The sequence below is a fragment of the Cryptomeria japonica genome, chromosome 3 (assembly GCF_030272615.1).
Source record: "Cryptomeria japonica chromosome 3, Sugi_1.0, whole genome shotgun sequence".
NCBI classification, from domain to species: Eukaryota; Viridiplantae; Streptophyta; class Pinopsida; order Cupressales; family Cupressaceae; genus Cryptomeria; species Cryptomeria japonica.
The window spans coordinates 241,400,802-241,415,185 of record NC_081407.1 but is presented as its reverse complement, the minus strand read 5'-3'; the positions used below and the strand labels follow the sequence as shown (position 1 = coordinate 241,415,185).

Here is a 14,384-nt window from a genome sequence, read left to right as displayed (position 1 = left end):
CATTGCCCTTTGGAAACTTTTCTCTTGCATGCTTTCCTTTAGCACAACCTTCACAAACCTCCTTGTGTTCCTCAACCTTGGGCAAACCAGAAACTAATGCATGTGAGGTTAGAAACTTCAAACTTTCAAAATTTAAATTCCCATACCTGAGATGCCATAACCAACTTGAATCCTCATAAGCAATATTTGCCAAACTATTGTTATGTTCACCAAACCTCAAGGGGAACACCCTATTTCTTGTCATAGGAACAACAGTGATCACCCTATTATCCTTATTCGTATCATAGATAGTACAAGTCTTATTCTCAAAGACTACTTTATAATTTTTCTCACATAGCTGCCCAACACTTAACAAATTGTGCTTCAATTGTGAAGTATAATAAATATCATGAATACTCTTTATACCTTCTTTTGTTTGGACCTCCATAGCTCCTTTGGCAGCAACCTCCAATGATTTATCATCACCAAGCTGGATCTTGGATTTGAAACTTCCATCCTTTGTTGAGAACAACTTCTCATTCCCTATCATATGGTTAGAGCATCCAGAATCTAGGTACCAAACATCTTTACTAGTATTTTCACCCTTGGCATAAGATAAAAATAAGTGATCAGGAGGATTGTCACTACTTTCTTGAGCATAGTTAACACTTTTACCTTCTTTCAATTTGCATTCTCTTTCAAAGTGGCCATACCTATTACAATGGTAACATTGAACATTTCTCTTATCAAATCTGCCTCTACCTCTTCCTCTGAAACCACCACTTCCTCTTGAGCCATTTCTTCCTCTACCTCTTGAAGAATTTTGGCTTTGCCCTTTACCTTGGCCTTGATTGATTTTGGCACTACTGCTGCTTGCATCTTCATTTTTTGTGATTAGCAATTTAGAGGAAAATGCTTTCTCTACACCTTCAAAAGAATCTTTCAATCTTTCTTCATGAGACATCAGGGATCCAACTAGTTGATCAAACTGTAGTTTTGTCAAATCCTTGCTTTCTTCTATGATTATTGCTACATGATTCCATCTGGGTGTCAAAGATCTCAACACCTTTTTTATCAAAACTTCATTGCTTACAATTTCTCCAAGTGTAGCCATTTTATTGACCACATCTTTGACTCTGACACAATAATCACTTATACTTTTAGCTTCTTGCATCTTCAAATTCTCGAACTCTCGCTTCAATGTCTGAAGCTTGACCACTTTAACTTGATCACTACCTTGGTAAGCTTCTTGTAGAGTCTTCTAGGCATCTTTGGCAGTTGTTGCTCTTGATATTCTTGGAAATAAGCTCTTATCAAGAGCTATCTGAATGTGAAACAAAGCTTGAGCATTCTTTTTCCTTGCTTCCTTTCTTGTTGTTCTTTCATTGGCTATAAGGGCATTCCAATCAGTTGGCTCTTCATAACCTGATTCAATAATCTCCCACAAATCTTTTCCAATCAAAAAGGTCAGCATCTTAATGCACCAATAATCATAATCATTCCCATCAAATTCTGGAACGGGCATATGGTTAGAATTCGACATGATTAACTTTGGCGAAATTCTAACAATAAAACTTTAACCCAAAACAATTTTACCTGCTCTGATACCACTTGTAGAATTTTGAACCTGGCCTATCCTCTCTGAACCAACTGATTAGCAAACAATAACAACAAAAAGAAGAAAACACCAATATCTTTATTGAAGCTTAATTAAAAAATTACATAGAGGCTGTATATATAAAGAATTTGCAATCTAGAAGAATAAATAATAATTGTAGTTCTAAATATATTCCTAGCTTTGCATGGAAAGCTACTAAGGCTCTCAAACTAAAAAAAGCAAACTACTCCCTAGATTAAGAATACAATAAGTGGATGCACAACATGCTTTATTTACTAAAAACAAACTCATGCAAAAAGCAAAACTAAAAATAGTCCTAAGGATTCATGCATGCTGGAGTACATGCTTTATTTGCATGAATAAACAAAAAAAACTATTAACTAAAAATAGCTTATGCATGGTGATGAATGGATAGCTTCATGTCCAAACTGGAGTTGCATGGAGCTGCATGCTAGAGCAGCATCACTTATCAACATGCAATTCATGTATAGAAAAGCAAAGAGAGTGAATCGAAGGCAACTTGACATGTGAGACCACCAAATGAACGGTTGGTTGATGGATAATCCATCGTCAAAATCATCTTCAACCATCTAAGCTGAGATCAGTTCATTATTTGATCGACTTTACAAAATGAAAACATATTATTTGATTTTTGATTTGTTGGGCCCATCTGAAAGAGTGCCCTTCAAAAATTCAAGTTCATTATTTGATCGACTTTACAAAATGAAAACATATTATTTGATTTTTGATTTGTTGGGCCCATCTGAAAGAGTGCCCTTCAAAAATTCTCGATGGCCTACCATTGAAGGAAGGCCTAAGAGGGGGTTTGGAAATAGTTTTCAACCAGCAATTGACGCGCCTCGTTTATAACCTCACTAGCTGCGTCATTGCCCCAAGCGCAAAGATTACTATAGAATCCATCATATCCCCTTCTATAGTACATTTTTCAACGGTGTAATTCTTCACACTGCATGTGGGACTAAATGTGGCTGTGTCAAATGAAAGATCAAACCGCTCTTGCTTGCAGCGTATTTAGATTATTTTTTAACAAAACGTCTTTCTAAATAATACGAACCCAGTTTGAATGCAAAAGGAGTAGTTGAATCCTTAAAACACCAAAGACCGTGTGCAATTGCAAAATGTGTGATTGGGAGACCAATCAAGCAGGGAATTATATGGATCGAGAAGCAGAGAAGCCCTGAAAGCAATCAGAGCTTGTTGATCAGAATAATTAGAAGGGTTTGCCATGATATGAGGAGGCAACGCAGAGAGAGAGAGAAAGAGTACCAAAGGAGTCATCATCATTATCATCTTCATTCTTGCCCAAATGACATATGTGTTGTTTACGACTAGGTCAGTTTTTAAATTTATCAATGTACTATGTGTAAATAAGAAGTTTGAAGTTTTAATTTGTTTTAATTACTTAATGGTAACAAGATGTTTATTATTTTTGTAAAATATTAATTAAAAATTTTATAGACCGATTTAAAATTTTCTGCTGAATCGTATCGCTACTGTTTACGGAGGAGACAGTAAATTATCTTCTTACTCGATCGGTAAGATTTGGGACTTATGGATACTGGCATGATAAATATCCACCATATCTCTGAAATACGATATATCTAAATGTGGTAATACTGTTTTGGAAGGAATGCATTGTAGGCAATATCTCAAATTGGTGATTTTTCTTTGAGTTCGTGGTTGGCTAACTTGTGACATGAATTTAGATAGCGGAGATGCAGAGAGGAATTTTGAATTCTTCTTTAGGTGGGAAACTTTGTGCTGGCCTTGCAATCTAGGATGCTAGTGGTAAGGATGGATCACGTGGAGGATGGCAAGGATCCAATCATCAGAGACCCACAAGGGGGTGGCAAACTCTTGGATTTGGGTGGAGGGGGAATAGCACATGATGAAGATTTCTCAAGAAAGGGGCCCAATCAGGGGGACACGTCTCGCCCTTGGTCCTCTTTGTTTGGCGTCAAACCATGCAGGAAGTCTTCTCTCCCTGAGGTATGCAATATTTTCGACCCTAAGAAAGGGAGATTTGCTATTGAAGTCTTGGATCTGATGATCGAGCACAATATCGCTTTGATGGCCTTAACTCTGGTTGGTAAATTTCTAGGTCCTAGACCTAATATTGATGTCATTAAGGAGTATGCTAGGAAAAAGTGTGTTCTTAAGGGACAGATGGAAATAACTACTATGCCAAAAGGGGCTCTTTCCCTCAACTTTTCTTGTGGAGAAGATATGACTAAGATTCTTTGTGGTGGTCCTTGGGTGATTGGAAAGACCTCTTTGACGCTTCAGAAGTAGTCGCCATTGGTGGATCTTAATGCTCCCTTCTTTGCTCAGGCCCCTATTTGGGTAAGACTCTCGGGTCTGCCCCTGGAATTTTGGGTTGAAGATGTCTTTAATGGTTTGGCCTATTCCTTTGGTGAACTCATTTCCATTGATCCTACTACAGCAGCCAGAAGACGACTTACCTATGCAAAAATTTGTGTGGGTGTCTCTCAAGGAACGGATATGCCTCTCTCCATTGAGATTAAATCTAGGCTTGGGAAATGGATCCAACTATTACTATATGAGAGTGTTCCTTTTGCGTGTTTCCATTGCAAAAAAGTTTACATATTACCAAGAAATGCTTGCTGTAGGCTAAAAAAGATAAAGCTAGGAATGATAAGAGAATGCAGTGGAAAACTAAAAATACCAAAAAGAAGGAAGCAGAGATCCTAAATGCCATCATTCCTAATACCTTTAATCAAAAGGAAAATGACAATATGATTTGTATTGAGGAATCAAAGAATTAAGATTTCGAAGGCGACCAGGCTAGATCTAACGAAGGAGAAAAGCCAAGCCCCAACTGTGATGAGCAGAAGGATGAAGACCTGGAGGAAGATGAAATCCATGTTATTCTACAAGTTAACAATGTGGAGGAGGATTCAAACTCTATTTCTAAGGATTCAAATAATGAGGAGCCTTATCCCAACTTTGAAGATGCCCAACAATGCAATATTCTTGGTGCAAACTCCTCTTCTGAATCCCAGAAGTCTGTTGAGTATGTTAAATCCACTTTTTCATTGTCACTGACAAATTCTCTTCTCAATATAAACTCTAAATGGGTAGATGAAGAAGGAAAACATGATGCTTTGCAAAAAGCACCCCAGAACCCTATGGATGATGAAATCCAGATCAATGATGTCACAGAGAAAAAGCAGGCAGGAAAAAAGGGTCCCAAATCTACACCCTAGACCAGTCCTGTGAAAACCAGGGGGAGGACCAAAGTTGATGTGGGTTCAAATCTAGTAATGCCAGGAAGGAGATCAACTACTCAAATGAGGGAGCTGGAAACCATCAATAATATAGTTGATGCTACCCAGTTGACCATCCATGAGGTATGCTCTTTTAAACGAATATGAAGATTATTTCATAGAACATTCATAGACTTAATGGTCTACATAAACATGATATTCTTAGGAACATAGTTAGGGATCAGAAACCTGATATTGTTCTGATTCAAGAAACTAAAATTCCTAAGGATAAAGTGGAAAAAGTCAAAGTGTTTAAGAACTGTGGGATTTTGGGAGGTAGCTCAAATGATTCCTCTGGAGGTATTGCTCTCTTTTGGAACCTCCAGCATGTCAAGGGGAATCTTGTTTGGCTTGACAATAATATGATGTTTGTTAGATTTCATCACATTAAAGATGGGACTACTTGTCTTTTATCTAATATCTATGCCCCAAATTCTGAACTTGGAAGAAGTAGATTCTATCAGAGCTCAATTCAATTCTGAAGGTTGGCTGGTGATGAGAGACTTTAACACTCCCCTCATCGAGAATGAGAAATTTGGGGGGATTCCTTCTCAGCTTGATAGTAGGATGAATTTGATGAACTTCATTCATAATTAGACGCTCCATGATGTGGATCTTCAGGGTGCTAATTATACTTGGACTAATAGAAGAACTAACTCTCATCTTATCCAGGTGAGACTTGGCAGGGCCCTTATCTCTAATGATTGGTTCAATCATTACATCTATTCCTTAAATGTGCTTCCTCATATTGGCTCAGATCACTATCCGATTTATTTTGTGGCGGACCCCATCTCTGGGAGGAGAAATTTCTCCTTCAGGTTTGAAAAGGGGTGGATGCTCCACCCCAAGCTTGAGGAAGCTATTAAATATTGTTGAAACATTTCGGTGGAGGGATTAGCCATGTTGCGAGGGCCAAAGAGTTAAGGCATGTGAAGGACAAGGTTAAGAAATGGAAGAAGAAAGTTTTTGGTGACATTTTTGCCTCTAAATCTATGATACATCTTGATCTTAAGGATATTCAGGCCAAAATCCAAGCTAATGGGTATAGTGAGGTTTCTATCACTTCTGAGAGCGAGATATTAAAATCTAAGTATCATGATATCATTAAAAAAGAAGAGATATTCTAGAAGCAACACTCCCATTCTCTATGGCTTAAGGAAGGTGATAAAAATACAATATTCTTTCATATGACTGCCATGAAAAACAAGACAACCAATAGAATATCAAAAATTCGCATAAGGGGGACTATGTCCTTTGAGGAAGATGAAATAAAAAAGGAAGCTAGATCCCACTTCTCGTCTCTCTTGTCAAGGGATTGCAATTTGGATAAAAGTGCCCAAGACTTATTCCTTGTTGCTATTGCAAAGATGATTGGGAGAGACTAGAATAAATTTCTCTCTGCTATCCCTTTTGATGCTAAGATCAAGCAAGCTATCTTTTCCTTTGAAGGTAATAAAGCCCCTGGCCCGAATGGCTTCCGGATGTTTTTCTTTTAGTTGTTTTGGCACATTATTCTCCAGGACATTGTTAAGGGTGTTAAATAATTCTTTGGATCTAAGCTAATTTTGAAAGAAATCAATGCCACATTTTTGGTCCTTATCCCTAAGACCCCGGGTGCTAACTCTATGGAGCTTTTTAGACTGATTAGTCTATGCAATTCCTTTTACAAGATTATATCTAAGGTTCTCACCCTTAGATTTCTCTCTATTCTTCTGGATATCATTTCTCCACATACCAGCTTCATTCCTAGAAGGCAGATTCTAGATTCCATCATATCGGTCCATGAGGTTATTCACTCTTCAGAAGTCTCCAAAAACCAAGGTTTCTTGATGAAACTTGACCTATCGAAGGCTTATGATCGGGTGGATTGGTGCTTTCTTCTCAGTATCCTTAAAGCTTTTGGATTTGGTGAGAGAGTGATTTAGTTGATCTCCCAACTACTCTCTACTCCCTAACTTTTGGTTATTGTCAATGGCTCTCCTACCCCCTTCTTCAGGTCTTCAAGGGGTCTCAAACAAGGGGATCGTATATCTCCTATTTGGTTTGTTATCTTGGCTGAAAGTTTGGGTAGATATATCAGCAAACTTATTTCTGAAGGTCAACTGAAAGGTGTCAGACCATTGTTGGCCGACAGGATCTGCTCCCATCAATAATTTGTTGATGACACAATGTTGATGGGCGCATCTACTACCAAGGAAGCTAGAACCCTAAAATAGGCTCTGGTCAACTATTCCCAAGCCACATGTTAGCTGATTAACTAGATGAAAAGCTTTCTCTTCTTCCTCAACACTCCTGAAGACAAACAAGGAACAATTACTAGAATTTTGGATTTTCAGATCAGCTTGCTCCCATCTATCTACTTGGGTCTCCCTCTATGCAGAAAGCCCCCTGAGGCATTTTGGAGTAGCTTGGTGGATATATTCCATAAAAAATTAGCCAGTTGGAAAGGGGCCCTTCTAAGCCAAGCGGGGAAAATCCAATCATTAAAATCCTCCCCCTAGAGTCTTCCTGTGTATGCTTTAAGTCTATTTATAATTCCAACCAAGTTTGCTAATGCTATTGAAAAGATTCAAAAGTCTTTCATCTGGTCAAGGGTTGAGAAGAGGAAAAGGATTTCTTTGATATCCTGGGACAAATTTTTTAGAACTAAAAAATTGAGTGGCCTTGGTCTGAGAAACATTTAAACCATTAATAAAGCCCTTCTCGCCAAACAAATATGGAGATTGTTTGGAAAAACTACTGAATGGAATTCAATTTGGCAGGCCAAATATATGCAACCTCAGACATCTCTTACAGAATTTTTTAATTCATATGAAGCCCCTTCTGGATCTAAAATTTGGAACAATGTTGTCCAATCTAAAATGGTTGTTGGATTAGGTAAAAGATGGAGTATTAGTAATGGCAAAAAAGTCAATTTTGGGGAGGATTCTTAGTTGTTGGAGACCCCCCTCTCCAATAAGGTTTGTTTTTCTCCCTTTATCTCTGATTGCAAGGCCAAATTTTGTCTAAAGTGGCTTATTACTGGAGGGATAACCATTGGGTGAATCTAAGTTCCATAGACCCAACCCTCAACCCTATTATAGTTCTACTTAATTCTGTTTTGATGGACCATTTTCTTGAAGATAAAATCATTTGGGTGGGAACTTCCTCTCGTAGTTATTCGGTTGCCTCTATTGTTTTGTTGTTGTCCCGCTCTCTTGAACCTCCCCATTGCTGGTCTAAAGCCTGGATTCGTGGTCTTACTCCCAAGATCAATATATTTTTTTGGATCCTTCTACAGAATAAAATCCTCACTGCTGATAATCTTTGCAAAAGAGGCTTCCATCTGCCCAATAGGTTCTACCTTTTCCATAATGAGGAAGAAAATGTTAACCATATAGCTATCGAATGTCCCTTCTCTCATGCTATTTAGTCACAGATTTTGCAACTTTGGAACTTGAATTTGGTCTTTCCTGCTTTTATTCGAGAATGTTTCACTAGTTGGAGATTCCTTTCATTAAACAAATCCATCAAATTTCTATGGGACCTCACCCTACCTCATGTGGTTTGGGAAATCTAGAAAGAAAGGAACAATAGGATTTTCAGAGACTCCTCCTCTCCTAAAGTGGTGCTTACTAAAATTAAGCGGACCATTGTGGAAAATTTGAATGCTGATGGAAAGCCTCTTCTTTTCAAGAGAAAGGATGATTCAAACCTCTTCAAAAAATGAAATGTTTCTTCTTCCATAGATAGAGATGACAAGAAAAATAAGAAATTAGTAAGTGGTCTTTTCCTCCGACTGGTTGGATGAAAGATAATTTTGATGGGGCAGCCAACGGAAACCTGGGGCCAGATGGGTGTGGGGGAGTGATAAGAAATGAGGTTGGCTATTGTATTGCGGTGATGACACTCCCCATGGGATCACAGACTAACCACTTAGCCGAGGCCATGGCTTCTTACCAAACCCTTTCCCTCGTTAAATCATTGGGATTTAGTAAAGTTCGGCTTGAGGGAGATTCTAATAACATTATTAAACACCTATAGAGTCTATCCTCCCCATCATGGACCATTAAAAATATCATATCTCAAGCCAAGGAGATAATTAAGTCTTTCGAGCAGTGTATTATATCTCATAATTATAGAGAAACCAACACTATGGCTAATTGGGCTATCAACATGGTTGTTCATGCGGATCACACGATGAGCTAGAGAGGTGAGAGAGATCTTCCTCATGAGGCTCGTGCCTTCCTCATTTATGATAGAGTGCATGGATATGAGGGAGTGATAAGGAATAATGAGAATGTACTTATCAATGAAAATGGCCATAATGAATTGGAAAGAGCTGCCCTCGAAGATTGAGCTGACATTTAATGGGTACAAGACTTCGTACACATTGTGGATGCCCATTTCTATTTTGAAGACCTTCTTTCTCTACACTTTGATCTTGATTTTTTCCCTGTTCTACATTGTGAAGGAAAGAACAAATTTGGCAGCTGACACCATGGGAGGCAATAGGAAAAGAATTGAGCCACTCTCTTGTGATGAATGAAATGATAAACCGAAGGCATGGGCTATTTTGGAAATGGCCAAGATGACAGGGTATATGGATAGAATTTTGGGAAAAACCCTACCGTTACTAGAATTTTCAAGAAGAATTAGAAAGAAAGAAAAATTAGCATAGGAGGAAGAAAGGTTGAAATTGACGAAGGGATGATCGTAGAAGTCACTAGCATGCCGATGGGAGGCAGAAATTTTTACAGAGATAGAAAGCTCAAAGAGGCTACTATCAAGTGATTCCCGAAGGAGGATTCTAAGAAAACCAAGTTGGTGAAATCCAACAAGACCTACTGCTCGTCGAAGGTGATTACGAAAGTATGGAGATGGGTTATGTTTGTTGTCATGCAATATGTTACTCTTGATGGTAGATACTCTCATGTCTATGGTTATCACTTTGTTCTTTTGAATAATTTTCATCATAAATATCTGGTGTCTATACCCTTCTATCTATTTATCTCCCTTAACACCAGGATTAAGAATTTTAGGGCAAATCTGAATAGTAACCCTCCCATGCATGAAGGGTTAATGCTTCTTTTATACAACCATGTCAAGGCCTCCTCTATGCAACATTCTATCACTGAGATTTTAGATTTAGATGATGATTCTAAGAGCTTAGAAGATAGTGAAGAGGAGGGGACTGATATTGAGTGGAAAGATGACAATGACATGATTACCTTTGCTAAAGGTTCTAGCAAGGGGAAGGACAAAGATATGGGTTCTGGGTCGGGAAAAAAGAAAGCTGGAAAAGAGGTTAAAGGAAAACGAATTAAGGTTCAAGAGGAGGACAATTGGCTTGAAGACGATGGCAAGTATGATGAGGGGATGGAGACTGGTAGTGATTATGTTACCCCACTGCCTAAGAAGAAAATAAGTGGAGCCCTATCATCACTGATATCAGCCCAGAAAAAGGGAATGATTCTTTAAATGTCCAACCCAATCCTCTGGACCCTGATAAAAGGACAAATGATGTTGAGGAAGATGGGAAGACGGTGAAGGAAGGTGATACTCTGCCTCCCAATGATAAAACTACTGGTGCTAACGTGGAGACCCTAGAGAGTATTGCTCCTGAGTTCAACATAAATAGAAGAAACTCTCCTATCACCATGTTGAATACCACGAAGAGTCGGATGATGGATTTCTACAAGGTTATTGATTGGTTCTATTCAGAGATGGATAGTTTGAATAACAAGAAAGAGGATTCATCCAAGAAAGTGGATGCCTTAGAAGCTCTTGGAACATTCAGGATTAGTACCCTGCCTAACTACTTGAATGAATTGACAATAGCCATCACCGATGTAGAGGCTCACTAGTGCGTATGGATCTCAATTTAAGGCCGTGGAAGCTAGATTGAATGATCTAGAGAAGAGGGTAATCAATCATGAGAATACCCTGAAGAAAATTGGAGAAAAAAGACAAAAAATAATGAAAGCGTCTGCCAATAGCTTTAGTGTGATGATCGGCAAACTGGAACAGATCCATTAGGAAAAAAATATAATTGATACTATCGAGGATAAGGTTTCGACTATTGAAGGGGGGACTAATGGTCATGGAAAAAGAACTCAAGAAAGTACTAGAAAGATGACCCAACAAGCCAAGGAGCTGGAGGAACTCAAGAGTGTTGTTTCCTCTATGGTCTAGTTGGAGCAAGAAGCAGTGGAGCTTATCATAAACCTTTCTTAGGTCTATTGATCATGATTGTCCCTTAGTTGTTTTAGTGCTATCCCTTTTCTTCTTTCGGCGTCTTGCTGGCTTTTTGTCTTAGCCAGTTGTCTCTTTTTTGTGTTTTGTTCTTTCTAGCTAGTCTTTAATGTTTTATCTTTTGATTATCTCTTTGTAAAAGGGTTTCAGGGTCCCTTCAAAACCTGCTTTTCACTTAATCAAAATTGTGTGATATGAATTGTAGGTCTATGGCATTTGTGATAGAAAGGGTTCTACAGTAGAAACTAATGGGAATGGTCTACAGTAACAAATGTAATCACTAAAAGTGAGTTTTTCTAATAACTCGAGCCACTCTCAGTTGATTTATCATGCCACTTGGCCTTGCAAAACACCAAAGCCCATGTGCAAGGACCAAAACAAATAAACCAAGTATCCTTAAAAATTAAATCCTTTAGCACAATTCAAATTCAAAACTCTTAAACATATCAAGAGTAACGAAAGATAAAGAAACAAATATTTATGCACAAGGGAACACTAGATATATGTGGAAAACCTAATAGGGTAAAACCCATGGTGAGATCTATCTTACAATATATATGAACTAGAAGTACAATTTGTTTTAAGGCTCACTACATAAGGAAGCCCACTACTCCCTGAAGGACTTTCTGAAGAAGTTAACTACCTCAAATAAATATACGAAGGACGTGCTGAAGAGATTCACTATCTCAAAGTAAGATACACAAATATTTGAAATACAATGAATAAGCCTAAGAATGTAGGCTCTCTTGTCATGTTGTCTCAAGAAACCATTAAGAAATTTACCTCCAAAACTTCCAACACACAATTTAACTACCTCAACCTCATATAATTCACAATCCATGTGCTCCAATCTCTTGAAACTATTTTTATCTTCTATATATATATCCTTCTCAAACGAAGAAAACAACAAAATAAATCTGCTAGAATAGTAGACAAGCAATGACCCCAACAAGTCGGTCTCAAAAACATATTGTCCTAAAAGTGGTCCAAACCAAGAGATTGAGTGGACCTAAAACAACTTGTTACATTTTTCCTTGTATCCCCTATACGAAACACGGTGGTGCACACCTTCCCAAGTCACCAACACGGTAACGTGTAGAACTTACCCAATCAAACCAAAAACATATCCTCGAAATGAATTTGTATAATAACTCAAATTGAGACACATAAGGTCCTAGACACACTAAACATAACCACCAATGCTAGTGCATACCCATAAATGCATAGCTGAATCAACAGAATAAGCTCTATCTTTCGAAAAACATCAAAACACCCCAAAAAACCAACTCCAGACAAAATGCATTACCAAAAAGATGATCACTCTCATGTGGACCAGATAGAGACATTTATTCAGCATTCAACAACATCCTAAGATAATTATTTCATATTTTCATGCCAAAACAAGATGCTACAATGAAACAAATATAGTTCTTTATACTCGGAAGCTTAGAAGACATAGTCATGAGATAGAACCTTATCAAACAAACTTGTGGTACACTTTATCACCTGAAATATGAATTGAGATACTATGCATACAATATAAGCATGTCCACGAAGCCATAGGAATAGAAGCATCACTTTGGGGAAATGTAGATCATTTTTCAAACTAGTCCTCAAACAACCAAACTACCAACATAATGCATTTACCACAAAATATTTGTGAAAACACTAGTGAGCTAAAAGGATATGAGTGCAATGTCTACAATAGGTGCATCTTAAATCCAAAAAAATAAGACCATATCTTAGAGTGTAGAGAAATGTGAAGCATTCTCCTAGGTAGACATCAAAGCATCTTCCTACAATTTTGCACTTCATTAATTTGCAAAGACCAAACCACCTTTTCAGCACCTTTTTCTTACTTGGGTGAAATAAGAGAGATATAACAATATCTTGTGGTATGCACAAGGCATCAACACGATATCCACTTCATCACCATGCTTCTAATCCTCATAATAATACTTATAATCCTCAACTTAATGCTTCTAATCTTCATATTAATGCTTGCAATCCTCATCTTCATATGACAACATCTTTGCTGGCAACAAACAAGGCATGGCATCAAATCATAAACTTTATCATGCCATTACTATTATTCAACACGTCATCATTATAATAAAAGAGCAAAGACCAATGACAATATAACATATTGAGTGTAGACATCAATACTAGATTAGGGTTGACATACAACCATGGACTTGATCATATCTTAGCAACATTTCTACATACAACTACACATAGAGATCAATGCCAACACAATGAGAGTTGACATCAATTACAACATGTCGACATCAATGACAATGAACCGCAACAATTTTTTATTAAATTTTAAAATGTTTACCACTACTTTTGTTGTTCTTATGGAAAATCTCTCAACTTAATTATATTATTTTTATCATTTATACAAAAAAAATTATCATTAATACATTTTTCAATAAATTTAATTACATTTTGTAAGCTTCATGAGGTCTTGAGAATTTTTATGTTTGTACATGGTGTTATGGAGGAGCTAGTTAAAATTCTAGAAGGATAGGTTTTTTTAAAATAGTCATTAAAATTTTAAATATTTTTAAATAAAAATTTAAATAGAAGGATATTTTTATAATAAATTAAATAATTATATATAAATAAATAAATCATACAATTTATAAATAGATAAAAATATTTAATTAATACTTAAAAATTTATATTTTTCTCACAAAATTATTAATTTAAGAAGCAATTTCATATTAAAAAATTAATATGATTAATTATTGAGAGATAGGTCTCATTATATGAAGAAAATCTTTTACTGGATAAATTGAAATGCCATCTTGAAAAATATGAGCCCCTTTTATTTTAAAAATTAAAATTGCAATCATTGCCCTTAAATCATTAGAAAGCACTCGTTAAATTTAGATGAATCTTTGCACGCAAAGTTTTCCCTTTCATATTTTATGATTTTCAAAAAAATTCTATTAGTTACTTCTATAAAAATTTAGAGGACCATGTGATAGTCAAAAGCTTTTAATTATTCTTACTAGCACAAAGGTGCTACATTTTATGGTCATATGATTATATTTAGTTATTTATAGTATAAAATATAATTAACATTATAGGAAGATTGTAAAATGAAAGAGATAATTTTAGATAGATTGTTATATTTTTTATAAAATTACTTTTTTATATTTTATTCAAAATGAAATACATCTAAATACATAAAGGGTAAATTTGGATGGATAACCATCATATTAAAATACTTAGACAAG

General features: G+C 36.6%; 1 non-coding gene across 1 annotated transcript; it reads right to left on the bottom strand.

Moving 5' to 3' along the window:
- Positions 1–2,354: 2,354 nt before the first annotated feature.
- Positions 2,355–2,503, bottom strand: LOC131074450 (U4 spliceosomal RNA). Its single transcript, XR_009113060.2, has one exon. It is a non-coding gene; the product is annotated as a U4 spliceosomal RNA (small nuclear RNA).
- Between the last annotated feature and the right edge of the window lie 11,881 nt (positions 2,504–14,384).